This window comes from Callithrix jacchus, chromosome 9 (genome assembly GCF_049354715.1).
Source record: "Callithrix jacchus isolate 240 chromosome 9, calJac240_pri, whole genome shotgun sequence".
Classification (NCBI taxonomy): Eukaryota; Metazoa; Chordata; class Mammalia; order Primates; family Cebidae; genus Callithrix; species Callithrix jacchus.
The window spans coordinates 136,139,324-136,160,166 of record NC_133510.1 but is presented as its reverse complement, the minus strand read 5'-3'; the positions used below and the strand labels follow the sequence as shown (position 1 = coordinate 136,160,166).

Here is a 20,843-nt window from a genome sequence, read left to right as displayed (position 1 = left end):
AGAAGCCAGGACGCGACGGCGCCGGAAAAACTACGTCTCCCACAATCCTCTGAGAAGGTTCCCCTGTTAACCGGCCGGCTTGCAGTTGCAGCGGATCTAGAGTGGGCACCGCGGACGAGAACAGAAAGCTGGAAGAGGGCTCCGCCAGCGGCACCGGGTTCACCCATCCCCCGGCTGCGCCAGGTTTAGTACCAGCCGCGGAGCCCGGACTCCCAGTTTCCCAGGCCCTGTAGAACTGACTCAGAGTCCGACCCCAGCAGAGACGCAGGTGTGCTGAGGTCTTGATATCATACAAGGTAGGTTCAGACCAGAAGGCACAGCAAAAAAGGAGGCTTTGTAAAGCTAAAAGCTGCAATTCATAAGGCTTGGTAACAATTTTGAATATCGGTACACCAAATAATAGAGTAACCAACTTCATAAAGGAGAAACTATAGATGTTAAAGATAGATAAATAGAACCACACCAATAATGAACCTACCTTTGCGGAAAAAGTCTATCAGTGAGAAAATTATAGCAGAGGGGGAGGTCTTAACCTAACCAAACCCCCAACCGCGCGAGCCTTTGGCTTTCAAGTTGCCTTAGTTATTCCTGGGCTTAGGCCAAGCTAACTTTGGAAGACATTTAGATTATAGTTTCAATGATAGTCCTTTTCCAACACTCAGCTGTCTTTGTAAAACCTATGAGAGACCACCAGGCTCGGGGGAGGAGAGGAGCCTGAATTCTGGTAAGGTGTAGATTGGTCACAAGATATACAACCTCCCCAATTAGTCCCACAAATAATACCCCTATTGTAGATTGGCCTATTGAGATTTAAAAATGTGCCAAATGGCCAGGCAAGATGACTCACGTCTATACCAGCACTTTGGAAGGCTGAGGTGGGTGGATCACTTGAGCCCAGGAGTTGGAGACCAACCTGGGCAACATAGCAAAACCTCGTCTCTACAAAACATATCAAAAGTTAGCCGCATACGTGTCCTGCATCTGTAGTTTCAGCTACTTGGGAGGCTAAGGCAGCAGAATTGCTTGAGCGCATGTGGCAGAGGTTACAGTGAACCAAGATTGCACCATCGCACTCCAGCCTGGATGACAGGAATGAAACCCTGTCTCAAAAAAAAAAAAAAAAAAAAAAAAAAATGCGCCAAACATCTGAATAGATGTTTCTCAAAAGAAGACATACAAATGGCAAACAGGTATATGAGAAGGCACTGAACCTCATTGATCATCAGAGAAATGTAAATGAAAGCTACAATGCGATTTCTTATCCCAGTAAAATGACTTTTATCCAAAAGACAAGCAACAATAAATGCTGGTGAGGATATGGAGAAAAGGGAACCCCTGTACACTCTTGGTGGGATTGTAAATTAGTGTGACCATTATGGAGAACAGTTTAGAGGTCCTCAAAAAAAAAATAAAAAATAGAGCCAGGCTCAGTGGCTTACACCTGTAATCCCAGCACTTTGGGAGACCAAGGTGGGTGGATCATGAAATCAAGAGTTCGAGACCAGCCTGGCCAGTATGTTGAAACCCCGTCTCTACTAAAAATACAAATATTAGCTGGGCATGGTGGCACGCACCCGTAGTCCTAGCTACTCAGGATGGTGAGGCAGGAGAACTGCTTGAACCCAGGAGGCAGAGGTTATAGTGGGCCATGATCACGCCACTGCACTCCAGCCTGGGCAACAGAGTGAGACTCTGTCTCAAAAAAAATAAAAAATAAAAATAGAGCTACCATACGATCTAGAAATCCCACTCCTAGGTATATACCAAAAAGAAGGAAAATCAGTATATCCAAGAGCTATCTGCACCCCCATGTTTATTGCAGTGCTATTCACAATAGCCAAGATTTGGAAGTAAACCAAAGTGTCAATCAACAAATTAATGAATAAAGAAAATGTGGTACATATACAATGGAGTACTAGGAAGCCATAAAAAAGAACAAGATCCTATCATTTGCAACAACATGGATGGAACTGGAGATCATTATATTGAGTGAGATAAGGGAGGCACCGAAAGACAAACTTCATATATTCTCACTTATTTGTGGGCACCAAAAATTAAAACAATTGAACTTATGGTGATAGAAAGTGGAAAGATGGTTACCAGAAGCTGGGAAGGGTAGTGGGAGACTGAGGGGGGATGGGAATGGTCAATGGGTAGAAATACATAAAGAATAAGACTTAGACCTAGTATTTTCTAGCACAACAGGATATAGTCAAAAATAATGATACATTTAAAAATAACTAAAAGTATAATTGGATTTCTTATAGCACAAAGGATAGCTGCTTGAGGATACCACATTTTCCCTGATGTCATTTTTATGCATTGCATAATAATCATTTATAGAAAGTAAAAAGTTCCTCTTCAAAGTTTCCCTTCTTGTTAAAGAATAATAATAATCAATATTAGAAATAAGTTTATTTTAAAGTCTTTCTTCAAAACCTTCTTGCTTTTTTGCTAGTAACTCTTTGTTAAGTCCTATCCTTTGTAGCTGTTAAATATAAGGGAATAAGTATATTCTATATCCTTGTACGTTAACCAAGATATTTGTGCTGGACATGCTCACAGGCACATTCCAGCTCACAGCCTATGCCCCTTCCTTATTTGAAAACGTTACTACTTTTCTAAGCCCTTTCACAAGCAACTTCCTCTTCCCCTTTTGTTCTCCATCACCTTTACCTATTCAGGAGCGTTTTAAGTTGCCAACCAATTGGGTTTAGCTTAGACTGTGAGGTCCAGCTCCAACCAATGGAAATAGGACACAGCAGTGAGGACCCAATGCATAAAGGATAAATATTCCTGCTGTTCAGTGTGTTTTCATGGCAAGATTGCTGATGGACAGCATCATTTCTGCTGAAAGTAAAATTGCCTTGCTGAGAGATTCTTTGTTCCAGTGCTGATTTTTCTTTGCAGCACCAAGCATCTATTTCCAACATTACATTATAATACGCATTTCATATCAAAATATCTCACGTAATCCATAAATATATACACCTACTATATAGTCATGATCATTTAAAATCTTAAAAAAATTAGCCAGGTATGGTGGCATACACCTATAATCCCAGCTACTTGAGAGGCTGAGGCGAAGGAATGCTTGATCCAGAGAGGTTTAGGCTGCAGTGAGCCATGATCCCACCACTGCATTCCAGTCTGGGCAACAGAATGAAACCTGTCTCAAAAAAAGAAATTAATTAATTAAAAATTTTCCCACAGAGAAAATCTGGGAGTGGATGGCTCCACTAGTGAGTTCCATCAAGTATTTAAAGAGGAAAGGATAATTCTTCAGAAATTCTTTCAGAAAATAGATGAGAGGGAATACTTTCCAACTTATTCTGTGAAACCGGTATTATTCTCATACCCGAGCCAGACAAAGACTTCACAAGGGAAAAACAAAACCACACACCAATATTCCTGTGCTGTCCGTAGACATAGACACAAACATCCTTAACAGGCTTGAGAAAACGTTTTTTCTCCTCAAACTGCTTTTGCAGGTGTTTACCCATATGAAAACTTACCAAATTGTTTAAATACATGTAGCTTATTCTATATCAATTATAACTCATTAAAGCTGTTTAAGAAAAATGTTAGCAACCTGAATCTGGCAACATACATACAGGATTTTATAACATGACCAAATGGAATACATACCAAGAATGTTAGATTGGTTCAACACTGAAAATCAGCATAATAAAAGACAAAAACTATATGAATATTTCAATATATGCAGCAAAAGGCATTTAGAAAAACCAACATCTATTCATGGCAAAATTCAACAATCTAGGAATAGAAGGGAATTTCCTCAGCCTGATAATGGGCATTAAAAAAAACACTAGGCCAGGCATGGTGGCTGACTCCTGTAATCCCAGCACTTTGGGAGGCCAAGACTGGCAGATCACGAGGTCAGGGGTTCTGGACCAGCCTAGCAAACATGGTGAAACGCTGTCTCTACTAAAAATACAAAAATTAGCTGGGCATGGTGGCACATGCCTGTAGTCCCAGCTACTGGGGAGGCTGAGGCAAGAGACTCATTTGAACCTGGGAGGCATAGGTTGCAGTGAGCCAAGATCGTGCCACTAGATTCCAGCCTAGGCAACAGAGCAAGACTCCATCTCAAAAAACTTAAAAAAAAAAAAAATTTAAACCCTAGCTAACATCCTATAGAATGGTGAAAGACTGAATGTTTTTCCTCTATCACAGGAAACAAGCAAGGATGTCTGCTTTCAACACTTCTGTTCAACATTGGACTGGATGTTCTAGTTGGTGCAGTCCAGTAAAAGAGAAGAAAGCATCCAAATTGGAAAAAAACTAAAACTGCCTTTAGTCACAGATGACATAATCCTGTATATAGAAAATTTCACGGAATCACCGGGCGCTGTGGCTCACACCTATAATCCCAACACTTTGGGAGGCCGAGGTGGGTGGATCACAAGGTCAGGAGATCGAGACCATACTGGCTAACACAGTGAAACCCCATCTCTACTAAAAGTATATAAAATTAGCTGGGGATGTGGCACACACCTGTAGTCCCAGCTACTTGGGAAGCTGAGGCACGAGAATCACTTGAGGCAGAGGTTGCAGTTAGCTGAGCAACAGAGTGAGACTGCCTAAAATGAAAAAAGAAAAAAAAATTCAAGGAATCAATAATAATAGAACTACTGAAACTAATAAATGATATTAGCATGCTCAAAAATTATATGTCTATATACTAGCAGTGAATCTTAAAATGAAGTTGAGTAAACAAGTTCATTCACACTATCAAAAAGAATAATAGTAATAAATGTAATAAAAGAAGTAAAAATGTGGCTGGTGCAGTGGCTCACACCTGTAATCCCAGCACTTCGGGAGGCCGAGGTGGGCGAATCACAAGCTCAGGAGATTGAGGCCATCCTGGCCAACATACTGAAACCCCATCCCTACTAAAAATACAAAAATTAGGGGCCAGGCACAGTGGCTAACACCTGTAATCACAGCACTTTGGAAGGCTGAGACAGGTGGATCACGAGGTGAGCAGTTCAAGAACATCCTGGCCAAGATGGTGAAATCCTGTCTCTACTAAAAATACAAAAATCAGCTGGGTGTGATGGCAGGTGCATGCAATTCCAGCTACTCTGGAGGCTGGGGCAGAGAATTAATTGCTTGATCCCAGGAGGCAGATGTTGCACTGAGCCAAAATCATGCCACTGCACTCCAGCCTGGTGACAGAGCGAGAATCCGTCTCAAAAAAAAAAAATTAGCTGGGTGTAATGGCGCATGCCTGTAATCCCAGATAGTCTGGAGGCTGAGGCAGGAGAATCGCTTGAAAGAAGGAGTCAGAGGTTCCAGTGAGCTGAGATCGTGCCACTGCATGCGAATCTGGTGACAGCAAGAGACTCTGTCTCAAAAAAAAAAAAGCAAAAATGTGTATATTGAAAAGAACAAAATATTGCTCACAGATATTAACAATTATTTTAATATATAAATACATTTTATCTTAATGGATTGAAAGGCTGAATTCTATCAATATGGCAGTTCTCCCCCACATTGATCTATAAATTCAATGCAATTCCTGTCAAAATCCCATCAGACTTTGTGGTTAAAAATTGGCAAGCTGAACCTAAAATTTATAATTACCTGCAAAGGACATAGAATAGCAAAATAATTTTGAAAAAGAATAAAGTTGGGGATGGCCCTTTAGGAGCAACTCAGGATTGCAGCTCCCAGTGAAAGCTCAGAGGGTGAGTGGATGCCACACTTCCAGACAGAACTTAATTGCCCACAGACCAGGAGATTCCCAGGTGGAGGAGCTCCATGGGTCGCCAGCATGGCTGTTTTGGCCAGCGCGGCTGTTTCGGCTGGCCTGGCTGTTTTACCGGCACCCAGGCACAGTGGCTCTCCATACAAAATACACTGGCCTGGTTGCCCTTTTAAGCTGGCAATTGGAGCTCTGGGAAGGCAGATTTGCCCATTCATCTGAATAAACAGGTCTGAAACAGGGAGCCAGGCCAGGAGATTCCTGGGCAGTGCTGTTGTTTCAGCCGGTGCAGTGGGTCGCCACACGGGAAATCACACATATTCCAGTGCCCTTTCAGCAGGCGACTGGAACACCTGGGAGAGAGTCAACCGTTCAACTTAAAAAAAAAAAAGGCTCTGAGGCAGGGAGCCAGGTGATCAGGCTCGGCGGGTCCCACCCCAACAAAAAAACAATAATTGGAAACACTCGGGGTTGAGACTTTCACAGCAAGCACAGCGGAACCCAGGATAGTGCAGCTTGGTGTGGGGTGGCGTCCGCCATTACCGAGGCACTCCACCCCTACCAAGGTAGTCCGCCATTGCTGAGGCAGCCTGCCATTGCCAAGGCAACCCGCTATAATAAAGAGAGTCCGCCATTACAGAGGTGAGCCACAATTGCTGAGGGAGTTCTAATCACACCCATATAAACAGGACAGGGAAGGTCACACAGCAGCAGGGTGGAGACCACAGCAGCTCAGCAAAGCTCCTGCAGGCAGACAGTGACTTGCTGGGCAGGGAAGCCCTGAAAAAAAAAAAAAAAAAAAGGCAGCAGCACAACTGATACTCATAAATAAAGCCGTAACTCCCCAGGACACAGCACCTGGGGAAAAAAAGGGGGGTATATGAGTTCTGCTACAGAGACTTAAACGTACCTGCCTAGCAGCTCTTAATGAACAACAGAGCTCACAGCTGAGCACTTGAGCTGCTATAAAGAACAGACTGTCTCTTCAAGCAGCTCTCTGACCCCTGTATATCCAAGGAGTCACCTCACAAAGGACTGATCAGACTGACATTTGGCAAGCATCATTCTGGGACAAAGATAGCAGAAGAAGAAACTGGTAGCAACCCTTACTGTTCTGCAGCTGCTGCAGGTGATTACCAGGCAAGCAAGGCCTGGAATGGACCTCAGCAGTCCTACAGCAGAGGGGCCAGACTGTTAGAAGGAAAACTAAGAAACAGAAATAACTTCATCATCAACAATCTGGACATCCACTCAGAGACCCAATCTGAAAATCAGCAACTACACAGACGACAGGTGGACAAATCCACAAAGATGGGAAGAAACCAGTGCAAAAAGGAGGAAAACACCCAAAACCAGAACATCTCTCCTCCTACAAGCGATCACAACTCCTCGCCAGCAAGGGAACAAAGCTGGATGGAGAATGAGTGTGATGAAATGAGAGAATCAGACTTCAGAAGGTGGGTATTCAGAAACTTCCGTGAGCTAAAAGAACATGTTCTAACGCAATGCAAAGAAACTAAAAACCTTGAAAAAAGATTTGATGAAATGATAACAAGAATGGACAACTTAGAGAGGAATATGAGTGAATTGATGGAGCTGAAAAACACAACACGAGAACTTTGCAAAGCATGCGCAAGTTTCAACACCCGAATTGACCAAGCAGAAGAAAGGATATCAGAGGTCGAAGATCAACTCAATGAAATACAATGAGAAGGCAAGATTAGAGAAAAAAGCACAAAAAAGAATGAACAAAGTCTCCAAGAAATGGGGGACTATGACTATGTGAAGAGACCTAATCTATGTTTGATAGGTGTACCTGAATGTGACGAAGAGAATGAATCCAAGCTGGAAAATACTCTTCAGGATGTTATCCAGGAAAACTTCACCAACCTAGCAAGGCAGGCCAATATTCAAGTCCAGGAAATACAGAGAACACCACAAAGATATTCCTCAAGAAGAGCAACCTCAAGGCACATAATAATCAGATTCACCAGGGTTATAATGAAGGAGAAAATGCTAAGGGCAGCCAGAGACAAAGGTCGGGTTACCCACAAAGGGAATCCCATCAGACACACAGCAGATCTCTCAGCAGAAACCCTACAAGCTAGAAGAGAGTGGGGGCCAATATTCAACATCCTTAAAGAAAAGAACTTTCTTTCACACCAGAATTTCATATGCAGTCAAACTAAGCTTCATAAGTGAAGGAAAAATTAAATCCTTTGTGAACAAGCAAGTACTCAGAGATTTTGTCACCACCAGGCCTGCTTTACAAGAGCTCCTGAAAGAGGCACTACACATAGAAAGGAACAACCAGTACCAGCCACTCCAAAAACATACCAAATGGTAAAGAGCATCAACAAAATGAAGAATCTGCATCAACTAACGGGCAAAACAGCCAGCTAGCATCAAAATGGCAGTATCAAATTCACACATAACAATATTAACCCTAAATGTAAATGGACTAAATGCACCAATCAAAAGACACAGACTGGCAAATTGGATAAAAAAACAAAACCCATCACTATGCTGTATCCAGGAAACCCATCTCACATGCAAGGATACACAAAGGCTCAAAATAAAGTGATAGAGGAAGATTTACCAAGCAAATGGAGAGCAAAAAAAACAGGAGTTGAAATTCTCGTCTCTGATAAAATAGACTTTAAAGCATCAAAGATCAAAAAGAGACAAAGAAGGACATTACATAATGGTAAAAGGATTGATACAACAAGAAGAGCTAATGATCCTAAATATATCCGGACCCAATACAGGAGCACCCAGATATATAAGGAAAGTTCTTAATGACTTACAAAGAGATCTAGACTCCCACACAATAATAGTGGGAGACTTTAGCACTACACAGTCAATATTAGACCAACCAGAAAGAAAATTAACAAGGATATCCAGGACTTGAACTCAGACCTGGAACAAGCAAACCTGATAGACATTTACAGAACTCTCCACCCCAAATCCACAGAATATACAGTCTTCTCAGCACCACATCACACCTACTCTAAAATTGACCACATAATTGGAAGTAAATCACTCCTCAGCAAATGCAAAAGAACAGAAATCATAACAGTCTCTCAGACCACAGTGAAATAAAGTTAGAACTCAGAATTCAGAAACTAACTCAGAACCGCACAGCTTCAAGGAAATTGAACAACTGGCTCTTGAATGTTGACTGGATAAACAATAAAATGAAGGCAGAAATAAAGAAGTTCTTTGAAACCAACTACAACGAAAACACAACATACCAGAATCTCTGTGAAACATTTAAAGCAGTCTCCAGAGGAAAATATATAGCAGTAAGTGCCCACATGAGAAGAGTGGAGAGTTCCAAAATTGACACCCTATCATCAAAATTGAAAGAGCTAGAGAAGCAAGATCAAAAAAACTCAAAACCTAGCAGAAGACAAGTAATAACTAAGATTGGAGCAGAACTGGAGGAGATAAGAGACACGAAAAACCCTTCAGAAAATCAATAAATCCAGGAGCTGGTTTTTTGAAAAGTTCAACAAAATAGACAGACCATTAGCCATATTAATAAAAAAGAAAAGAGAGAATACCCAAATAGATGCAATAAAAAATGATAAAGGGGCTATCACCACAGATCCCACAGACATTCAAACCATCATCAGATAATATTACAAACAACTCTATGCACATAAACTAGTAAACCTGGAAGAAATGGATAAATTCCTGGACACTTGCATCCTCCCAAGCCTAAACAAGGAAGAAGTCGAAACCATGAATAGACCAATAACAAGATCTGAAGTTGAGGCAGCAATTAAGAGCCTACCACACAAAAAAAGCCCAGGTCCAGATGGGTTCACAGACATATTCTACCAGACACACAAGGAGGAAATGTTACCATTGCTTCTGAAACTATTCCAAATAATCCAAAAAGAGGGAATCCTTCCCTAATCATTTTATGAGACCAACATCATCTGGACACCAAAACCCGGCAGAGACTCAACAAGAAAAGAAAACTTCAGGCCAATATCCATGATGAACATAGATGCAAAAATCTTCAATAAAATACTGGCATGCCGATTGCAACAGCATATCAAAAAGCTTATCCACCATGATCAAGTAGGATTCATTCAGGGATGCAAGGCTGGTTCAACATACACAAGTCTATAAACGTAATTCACCACATAAACAGAACCAAAAACCAAAACCAAATGATTATATCAATTGATGCAGAGAAGGCCTTTGACAAAATTCAACAGCCCTTTATGCTAAAAACCCTCAATAAACTTGGTATTGATGGAACATATCTCAAAATAATAAAAGCTATTTATGACAAACCCATGGCCAATATCATACTGAATGGGCAAAAACTGGAAGCATTCCCTTTGAAATCTGCCACTAGACAAGGATGCCCTTTCTCACCACTCCTATTGAATATAGTACTGGAAGTTCTAGCCAGAGCAATCAGGCAAGAAAAAGAAATAAAGGGCATTCAAATAGGAAAGGAGGAAGCCAAATTGTCTCTATTTGCAGACTACATGATTGTATATCTAGAAGATCCAATCGTCTCAGCCCCAAATCTCCTGAAACTGATAAGCAACTTCAACAAAGTCTCAGGATACAAAATCAATATGCAAAAATCACAAGCATTCCTATACACCAATAACAAACTTAAAGAGAGCCAAATCAAGAAACACTGCCATTCACAATTGCTACAAAGAGAATAAAATACCTAGGAATACAACTAACAAGGAACATAAAGGACCTCTTCAAGGAGAACTACAAACCTCAACAAAATAAAAGAGGACACAAACAGATGGAGAAACATTCCATGTTCATGGTTAGGAAGAATGAATATCGTGAAAATGGCCATACTGCCCAAAGTAATTTACAGATTCATCGCTATCACTGTCAAGCTACCAATGACCTTCTTCACAGAACTGGAAAAAAACACCTTAACCTTCATATGGAAGCAAAAGAGAGCCCACATAGCCAAGTCAATTCTAAGTAAAAAGAACACAGTGGGAGGCATCACACAACCTGACTTCAAGCTATACTACAAGGCTACTGTAATCAAAACAGCATGGTACTCATACCAAAACAGAGATATAGACCAATGGAACAGAACAGAGGCATCGGAGTCAACACAACATATCTACAACCATACAATCTTTGATAAACCTGACAAAAACAAGCAATGGGGAAAGGATTCCCTGTTTAATAAATGGTGTTGGGAAAACTGGCTAGCTATGTGCAGAAAGCAGAAACTGGACCCCCTCCTGACACCTTACACTAAAATTAACTCCAGATGGATTAAAGACTTAAACATAAGACCTGGCACCATAAAAACCCTAGAAGAAAATCTAGGCAAAACCATCAGGACATAGGAGTAGGCAAGGACTTCATGACCAAAACACCAAAAGCATTGGCAACAAAAGCCAAAATAGACAAATGGGACCTAATCAAACTCCACAGCTTCTGCACGGCAAAGGAAACAGCCACTAGAGTGAATCGGCAACCAACAGAATGGGAAAAAATGTTTGCAGTTTACCCATCTGACAAAGGGCTTATATCCAGAATATACAAAGAACTCAAACAGATATACAGGAAAAAAACAAGCCCATTCAAAAATGGGCAAAGGATATGAACAGACACTTCACAAAAGAAGACATACATGAGGCCAACAAACATATGAAAAAATGCTCATCATCACTGGTCATCAGAGAGATGCAAATCAAAACCACATTGAGATACCATCTCACGGCAGTTAGAATGGCAATCATTAAAAAATCCAATAAAAAATTTTTTTAAAAAGTGGCTTCTTATTAGTTTTGAGGTCAAGTTATAAGCATCTTAATGTAACAATAATTCCCCTGATGTTCTTTGTCTGCAGTTCCTCATTTCTTTCTTCACCCCCAGCAGCATCTTTCTCATTGTTGTTACTGACATTGGACTCTAGGCACCAAACTGCTGCCTTTTTTCCGTCCTTTACTTTTTTTATATTTGCTTCTTTGCCTAGAATGCTCACATTTTCCTTCTTTATGCATACATTTTATCTAAAGTGTGATTTTTCTCAAGGAAACATTTTCCTCAAATAAATTTGTCTGAGTGGGTCAAATGCCTCTTTTCTAAGAATTCCTTATATTCTCATCAAATTGATAATTGCAAATTATATTTATTTTGTTTCCAGAGATATATTCATGTTCTGGCTCCCCACTCCGTGAGAGGAGATCCAGTGTCTTGTTTTGTCCCAAATTTTATACTTAATCTTGATTGTATATTTGATAAACTGATGCTAGGGAATTGAAGTTGAATACCTGGCTACGTATGCTGAATATTAAAAAAAAATCAGAACTTGAAAATTAAAATTTGTTGATGAATGAACATAAAAAAAAAATCTGGAGACAACAGGTGCTGGAGAGGATGTGGAGAAAAAGGAACACTTTTACACTGTTGGTGGGAGTGTAAATTAGTTCAACCATTGTGGAAGACAGTGTGGCAATTCCTCAAGGCCTTAGAAATAGAAATTCCATTTGACCCAGCAATCCCATTACTGGGTATATACCCAAAGGACTATAAATCGTTCTACTATAAGGACACATGCACACGAATGTTCACTGCAGCACTGTTTACAACAGCAAAGACCTGGAACCAACCCAAATGCCCATTGATGATAGACTGGATTGGGAAAATGTGGCACATATACACCATGGAATATTATGCAGCAATCAGAAATGATGAGTTCATGTCGTTTGTAGGGACATGGATGAATCTGGAGAACATCATTCTCAGCAAACTGACACAGGAACAGAAAATGAAATACCGCATATTCTCATTCATAGGAGGGTGATGAAAAATGAGAACACATGGACACAGGGAGGGGAGTACTGAACACTGGGGTCTATTGGGGGGAAAAGGGGAGGGCCAGCGGTGGGGGGAGCTGGGGAGGGCTAGCCTGGGGAAAAATGACAAATGTGGGTGAAGGGGAGAAAGGAAGCAAAACACACTGCCATGTGTGTACCTATGCAACTGTCTTGCACATTCTGCACATGTACCCCAAAACCTAAAATGCAATAAAAAAAAAGAAAAAAAAAAGCAATGGGGAAAGGGTTCCCTGTTTAATAAATGGTGTTGGGAAAACTGGCTATCCATGTGCAGAAAGCAGAAACTGGACCCCTTCCTGACACCTTACACTAAAATTAACTCCAGATGGATTAAAGACTTAAACATAAGACCTGGCACCATAAAAACCCTAGAAGAAAATCTAGGCAAAACCATTCAGGACATAGGAGTAGGTAAGGACTTCATGACCAAAACACCAAAAGCATTGGCAACAAAAGCCAAAATAGACAAATGGGAACTAATCAAACTCCACAGCTTCTGCACGGCAAAAGAAATAGTCATTAGAGCGAATCGGCAATGAACAGAATGGGAAAAAATTTTTGCAGTTTACCCATCTGACAAATGGCTGATATCCAGAATTTACAAAGAACTAAAACAGATTTACAAGAAGAAAAGCCCATTCATAAGTGGGCAAAGGATATGAACAGACACTTTACAAAAGAAGACATACATGAGGCCAACAAACATATGAAAAAATGCTCATCATCACTGGTCATTAGAGAAATGCAAATCAAAACTGCATTGAGATACCATCTCACGCCAGTTAGAATGGCCATCATTAAACAATCCGGAGACAACAGATGCTGGAGAGGATGTGGAGAAAAAGGAACACTTTTACACTGTTGGTGGGAGTGTAAATTAGTTCAACTGTTGTGGAAGACAGTGTGGCGATTCCTCAAGGACCTAGAAATAGATATTCCATTTGACCCAGCAATCCCATTACTGGGTATATATCCAAAGGATTATAAATCATTCTACTATAAGGACACATGCACACGAATGTTCATTGCAGCACTGTTTACAATAGCAGAGACCAGGAATCAACGCAAATGCCCATCGATGATAGACTGGACAGGGAAAATGTGGAACATATACACCATGGAATATGATGCAGCAATCAAAAATGATGAGTTCGTGTCCTTTGTAGGGACATGGATGAACCTGGAGAACATCATTCTCAGCACACTGACACAAGAGCAGAAAGTGAAATATCGCATGTTCTCACTCATAGGCGAGTGTTGAACAATGAGAACACATGGACACAGGGAGGGGGCACTACACACTGGGGTCTGTTGGGGGGAATAGGGGAGGGACAGCGGGGGCGTGGGGAGTTGGGGAGAGATAGCATAGGGAGAAATGCCAGATATAGGTGAAGGGGAGGAAGGCAGCAAATCACACTGCCACGTGTATACCTATGCAACAATCTTGCATGTTCTTCACATGTAGCCCAAAACCTAAATGCAATAAAAAAAAGAATAAAGTTGGAAGCCTTTCGCTAGTTAATTTTAAATTTACTATGAAGCCACAAGATAATGTGACATTAGCACAAGGATAACTAAATCGATCAAGGGAAAAAAGAATCTAGAAATACATTCTAACATTTATGGACAATTAATTTTTGACACAGTTACCAATATAATTCAATGATGAAAAGGTTGTCTTTAAGAAGTGATTCTGAACAAATGGATGCCTACATGCCAAAGGAGAAGGAGCCTCGCCTTACCCATCATACATGAAAACTAGATGAAAATGGGTCATAGAGCTAAAACCATAATACAATAGAAAATTGCTATAAATTTGGGTTGGATAAAGAGATTCCAGACATAACAACAAAAGCGTGATCCAAGAAATAAAAATATTGATAAATTGAACTTTGTAAACAAATAAAAAATTTTATGTTTCAAGAGACAGTATGAAGAAAATGAGAAGACAAGCCACAGTCCGAAAGAAAATATTTGCAAATCATTTATCTGATAAAGGACTTGTATTCAGAACACTTATGGCTCAAGAATAAGACAAGCAACACAATTTTGCAAATGAGCAAAATATCTGAATATACACATTTCACTGAAGAAGATATAGAAAAGGCTAATAAACACATACAAAGATGCTCAATATTATTATTCATTAAGGAACAGCAACGTTAACCACAATGAGATACCAGTAAAAACTCACTAGAATGGCTGTAATAAGAAAAACAGAGAATACCTAGTGTAGGCAAGTATGTGGAGAAACTTGAGCCTTCATGCATTGCTAGTGAGATGTAAAATGGCAGCCACTTTGGAAAACAGTTTGGCCATTACTTAAAAAGTTAACCATAAACTTATCACATGACTCTGCAATTCTACTCCTAGGTATCTAAGATAAAATGGAAATATGTCTATATAAGGTCATTTAAGATAATGTTTATAGCAATATTTTTTTTTTGAGATGGAGTTTTGCTCTTGTTACCCAGGCTGGAGGGCAATGGTGCGGTCTCAGCTCACCACAACCTCCGCCTCCTGGGTTCAGGCAATTCTCCTGCCTCAGCCTCCTGAGCAGCTGGGATTACAGGCACGCGCCACCATGCCCAGCTAATTTTTTGTATTTTTAGTAGAGACGGGGTTTCACCATGTTGACCAGGATGGTCTCGATCTCTTGACCTTGTGATCCACCTGCCTCGGCCTCCCAAAGTGCTGGGATTACAGGCTTGAGCCACCGCGCCCGGCCCTATAGCAATATTATTTTAAAAGCCAGAAACTGAAAACAACCCAAAATCTCATCAACTGGTGACTGGATAAACGAACATGAAAACAACTCAAATATCCATTAAATGATGCATGAATAAATAAATGTGGTATAGCCATTCAGTGGAATACCATTCAGCAATTAAAAGAGGGGAAAAGTGCTGATGCGTGCTACATGAATAAACCTCAAAAACAAGGAAGCGGGGTCCAAAGTGGCTCCCGCCGGAGGTCATGGCGCTCGCGAAGGCGAGGTCATCAGTTCAAGGCTAACCTGAGCAACCTCATAAGCTCAAACTGATTGGCAAAAAAAAAAAACAAGGAAGCCAGACACGAAAGTCATCACGTGTATGATTTCATGGATATAAAATGTCTAGAAAATGCAAATTTGTAGAGCAAAAAAATCACATCAATGTTGCCTATGGATAGGAGTAGGAGCTGGGATTAACTGTAAATGGGAATACAGAACTTTGGGGAGGTAATGAAAATGTCCTAGGGCTGCATTGTGGTGATGGTAGTACAACGCTATGAATTTACTAATGTCATTGAATTGAATACTTACATTTGATAAATTTTGTGGAATGTCAATTGTATTTCAATAAAACTTTTTTAAAGCCACTGAGTTTGACTGTTGGAAATAAGAGAGATAAAAGCAGAAATGAAATAAATGTGGTTGAAAGCAGAACAACAGTAGAACTAATTAATAAAAAACATTTGTTTTTGAAGAACATTAACAAAATAAAAAACAACTAGGTATTCTAATCCAGCAAAAAGAAAATGCAAACCCTGTTTAATAAATGGCGTTGAGAAAACTGGCTAGTCATGGACAATTAAGTCATGTGCAGGAAGCTGAAACTGGACCCCTTCTTTACACTTTATACAAAAATTAACTGCAGATGGATTGAAGATTTAAACATAAGAACTAACACCATAAAAACCCTAGAAGAAAACCTAAGCAACACCATTCAGGACATAGGCATAGGCAAGGGCTTCATGACTAAAACACCAAAAGAAATGGCAGCAAAAGCCAAAATAGACAAATGGGATCTAGTTAAACTTAAGAGTTTCTGCACAGCTAAAGAAACAATCATTTGGGAGGCCGAGGCGGGTGGATCATGAAGTCAAGAGATCAAGACTATCCTGGTCAACATGGTGAAACCCCGTCTCTACTAAAAATACAAAAAATTAGCTGGCACGTGCCTGTAATCCCAGCTGCTCAGGAGGCTGAGGCAGGAGAATTGCCTGAACCCACGAGGCGGAGGTTGCAGTGAGCTGCAGTTGTGCCACTGCACTCCAGCCTGGCCACAGAGTGAGACTCCATCTCAAAAAACTAAACAAAGCAAAAAAAAAAAAAAATTCAAAATTTCTGGAACAATTATAACAATAATATGTAAACCTAAAAATGTATCACAGAAAATAAAAACAAAAGATTGATTTCCATTGTCAACAGTGATGCAAATATCTTAAGTCATAATCAGAGTCTTCAATGATTATTCTAGAATATTGCTCTCATTAATTCTGTCAGTTTTTTCTTTATATATTTTAATGATCAGTTATTAGATTTATAAGGTCCTACACTGAATATTAAGCTACAATGTCACTCTTTGTCTTGTAATCTCTTCTGGTTTATAGACTATTTTGTCTGATGCAAGCATCACTGCTTTCTTTGGGATATTTACATGGAACATCATTTTCAATCCTTTCACTTTCACTATTTGTGATTTTGGATGTAAAGTGAGTCTCTTATAACAGCATATAGTTGAACTATGTATTTTTATTCAATCTTCAAATGTAAGTCTTTTGATTGAAAAGTTTAGTCATATACATTTAAATTAACTACTAATGAGGAAGACATTTCTGTCATTTTGCTTTGTTTTTGAAGTGGCTTATAATCTTTTTTATCTCTAATTTCCTGCATTGCTGTCTTCTTTTGTGTTCAGTTGACTTTTTTTTTTTTTTGAGATGGAGTTTTACTCTTGTTGCCCAAGCTGGAGCGCAAGGACACAATCTTGGCTCACTGCAACCTCTACCTTCTGGGTTCAAGTGATCCTCCCTTCTCAGCCTCCTGAGTAGCTGGGATTATAGGCACTGCCACCATGCCTGGCTAATTTTTGTACTTTTAGTAGAGAGAGGGTTTCACCATGTTGGCCAGGCTGGTCTCGAACTCCTAACCTTAGGTGATCTGCCTGTCTCGTTCTCCCACAGTGCTGGGACTACAGGCATGAGCCACTGTGCCCAGCCACAATTTACATCTTTTTACATTATGTATCTACTAACAAATGGTTTTAGCTATAGTTATTTTTAGTAGTTTTGTCGGCCTGGCATGGTGGTTCACACCTGTAATCCCAGCACTTTGGAAGGCCCAGGTGGGTGGATCACCTGAGATCAGGAGTTAGAGAACAGCCTGGCCAACAGAGGAAACCCTTTCTCTACTAAAAATACAAAAAATTGGCCAGTTGCGGTGGCTCACGCCTGTAATCTCAGCACTTTGGGAGGCTGAGGTGGGTGGATCACGAGGTCAAGAGATCAGGACCATCCTGGTCAACATGATGAAACCCCGTCTCTACTAAAAATACAAAAAATTAGCTGGGCATGGTGGTGCGTGCCTGTAATCCCAGCTGCTCAGGAGGCTGAGGCAGGAGAATTGTCTGAACCCAGGAGGTGGAGGTTGCGGTGAGCCGAGATTGCGCCATTGCACTCCAGCCTGGGTAACAAAGAGCAAAACTCCGTCTCAAAAATAATAAATAAATAAATAAATAAATAAAAATACAAAAATTTAGCTGGGCATGGTGGCAGGCACCTGTAATCCCAGCTACTTGGGAGGATAAGGCAGAATTGTTTGAACCCAGGAGACAGAGGTTTCAGTGAACTGAGATCACACCACTGCACTCCAGCCTGGGCAGTAAAAAACTCTCTCTCAAAAAAAACAAAATAGTTTTGTTTTTTAATCTTTATACTAGAAATAAATAAATAAATTACACATCATCATTATAGCATTAGGGTATTCTGAATATGACTGTATACTTTTACTAGTTTTATACTTTCATGTTTTCATGTTACTAATTAACAACTTTTCACTTCAGCTTAAAGAACATACTTTAGCATTTCTAGTAAGGCAGGCCTAGTGGTGATATACTCCCTCAGCTTCTGTTTGGGTAAATCTTTCTCTCTTTCATTTCTGAAGGACAGCTTTAGGGGTAAAGTATTCTTGATTAGCAATGTTGTTTTTTCAGCATTTGGAAAATATCATCCCGCTGTCTCCTAGCCTACAAAGTTTCTGCTGAGAAATCCACTGATAATCCTTAGTAATTTTCTCTTGCTACTTTATCTTATTATCCTTTTCTCTTACCACTTTCAAGATATGCTTTGTCTTTAACTTTCTTTTTCTTTCTTTTTTTTTTTGGAAGCAGAGACTGCTTTGTCACCCAGATGAAAGTGCAGTGGCAAGATCATGACTCACTGCAGCCTCAACATCATGGGCTCAAGTGATCCTATCACCTCAGCCTCCCAATTAGCTGGCACTACAGGCACATGCCATCACATCTGGCTTATTGTTTTGTGTGGAGACATGGTCTCACTGTGTTGCTCAGGCTGGCCTCCAACTCCTGGGCTCAAGTGATCCTTCTGCCTCAGCCTCCCAAAGTCTTGAGAATACAGGCATGAGCCACCATGCCTTGCCTGTCTGATTTTTGATGATTTGATTATAACATGTCTTGGTGATATTTTCTTACCTGCTGAGGGACTTTTGAGCTTCTTGCACATAAATGTTCATATCTTTCCTGTTGGAAATAGATGCTTGGTGCCACAAAGAAAAGTCAGCCCTGAGACAAAGGATCTTTCAGCAATGCAATTTTTACTTCCTGGACTGCAGGAAGCATACTCTCACCAGCCATCTTGCCGCAAGAGTACAATGAACAAAGGAAAGCAGACTCATTTATCCCATACGCATTTGGCATCATCCTTACCGTTGTGTCTAATCTCCATTGGCTGGAGCCAGACCTCACAATTTAAACTAAAACCCGATTGGCTAACAACTTAAAACTTTTCTAAACAGGTAAAAGCAATAGATGGCTGGGACATGCCTGTGAGCATGTCCAGCACAGATATCTTGGTTAAAGTACAAGGACACAGAACGTACTATGTGCCTGTAAGTATGTCTAACAGGTACATAGAATAACAAAGAGCTACTAGCACACTTATTCTTTAACAAGAAAAGAAACTTTAAAAAGGATCTTTTCTACTTCCCACAGCACTAAGGCTCTTATTGTTGGCAAAATGTCAGGGATAACTAGAGACTTGCTTTGGGTCCCCTCGTGGTCACCAAAATGTCAGCCTAATCACAAGAGTCAGAATCAAGTTTAAAGAGAGTTTACTCAAGTATAAAGTTTCAGGATAGCTGCCCAGGAAACACAGATTTTATTTTTTGAGATAGAGTCTCTGTTGCCCAGGCTGGAGTGCAACGGCACGATCTCGGCTCACTGCAACTTCCGCCTCCCGGATTCAAGTGATTCTCCTGCCTCAATCTGCTGAGTAGCTGGGATTACAGGTATGAGCCACCGTGCCTAGTCAAAAAAAATATATTTTTTGAGGCAAAATCTTGCTCTGTTGTCCCAGCTGGAGTACAGTAGCACAATCTTGGCTCACTGCAACCTCTGCCTCTGGGTTCAAGCAATCCTCCCTGCCTCAGCCTCCCAAGTAGCTGGAATTACAGTCGCCCACCACCACACCCAGCTAATTTTTTTTTTTTTTTTTTTTTTTTTTGAGACGGAGTTTTGGTCTTGTTACCCAGGCTGGAGTGCAATGGCACGATCTCGGCTCACCACAAGCTCCGTCTCCTGGGTTCAGGCAATTCTCCTGCCTCAGCCTCCTGAGTAGCTGGGATTACAGGCACGCGCCACCATGCCCAGCTAATTTTTTTGTATTTTTAGTAGAGACAGGATTTCACCATGTTGGCCAGGCTGGTCTATGAACTCCTGACCTCAGGTGATCTGCCTGTCTTGGCCTCCCAAAGAGCTGGGATTACAAGCGTGAGCCACCGGCCCAGCCAACAAATTTTTTTTAAGAGAACGTGTCTCCCTCTGTGGCCCAGGTTGGAGTGCAGTGGTGCCATCAAAGCTCACTGCAGCCTCAACCTCCCAGGCTCAGGCGATCCTCCTGCCTCAGCCTCCAGTAGCTGGGACCAATCCCCTGCTTTATATATCCATAAATATATTTTATTTCCGTCTAACGTCCTTATCTGGTTTATTTTCCTTCCTGTTGTTCAATACTGCTGGATTAGATGTACTAAAATTTACCTATATTACTTACAGCTACGATCAAAAATGTAAAAGAAGCCAGACGTGCCTGTAATTCCAGCATTTGGGGAGGCTAGGGCAGAAGGCAGGAGTTGGAGACCAGTCTGAGGTTGCAATGAGTGGTGATCGCCACTGCACTCCCAGCTGGGTGACAGAGCGAGACCGTGCCTCAAAAAAAAAAAAAAAAAAAAAAGCCAGGAAAAGATGCAGCCGTTTCCT

General features: G+C 40.8%; 1 protein-coding gene and 1 long non-coding RNA gene across 2 annotated transcripts in view; one reads left to right on the top strand and one right to left on the bottom strand.

Moving 5' to 3' along the window:
* The window catches only part of ZNF26 (zinc finger protein 26), a 43,299-nt gene extending 24,113 nt beyond the window's left edge, over positions 1-19,186 (bottom strand). Inside the window, exons 1-3 of the mRNA XM_035258307.3 lie at positions 19,062-19,186; positions 15,893-15,958; positions 4,519-4,604 (exon numbers count right to left, since the gene is read on the bottom strand). The gene's annotated coding sequence lies outside the window, so the exon portion shown is untranslated. The remainder of the gene's footprint in view (positions 1-4,518; positions 4,605-15,892; positions 15,959-19,061) is intronic.
* Positions 66-4,798, top strand: LOC128928660 (uncharacterized). Its single transcript, XR_008474092.2, has 2 exons — positions 66-296; positions 4,198-4,798. It is a non-coding gene; the product is annotated as an uncharacterized LOC128928660 (long non-coding RNA).
* Positions 19,187-20,843: the final 1,657 nt, after the last annotated feature.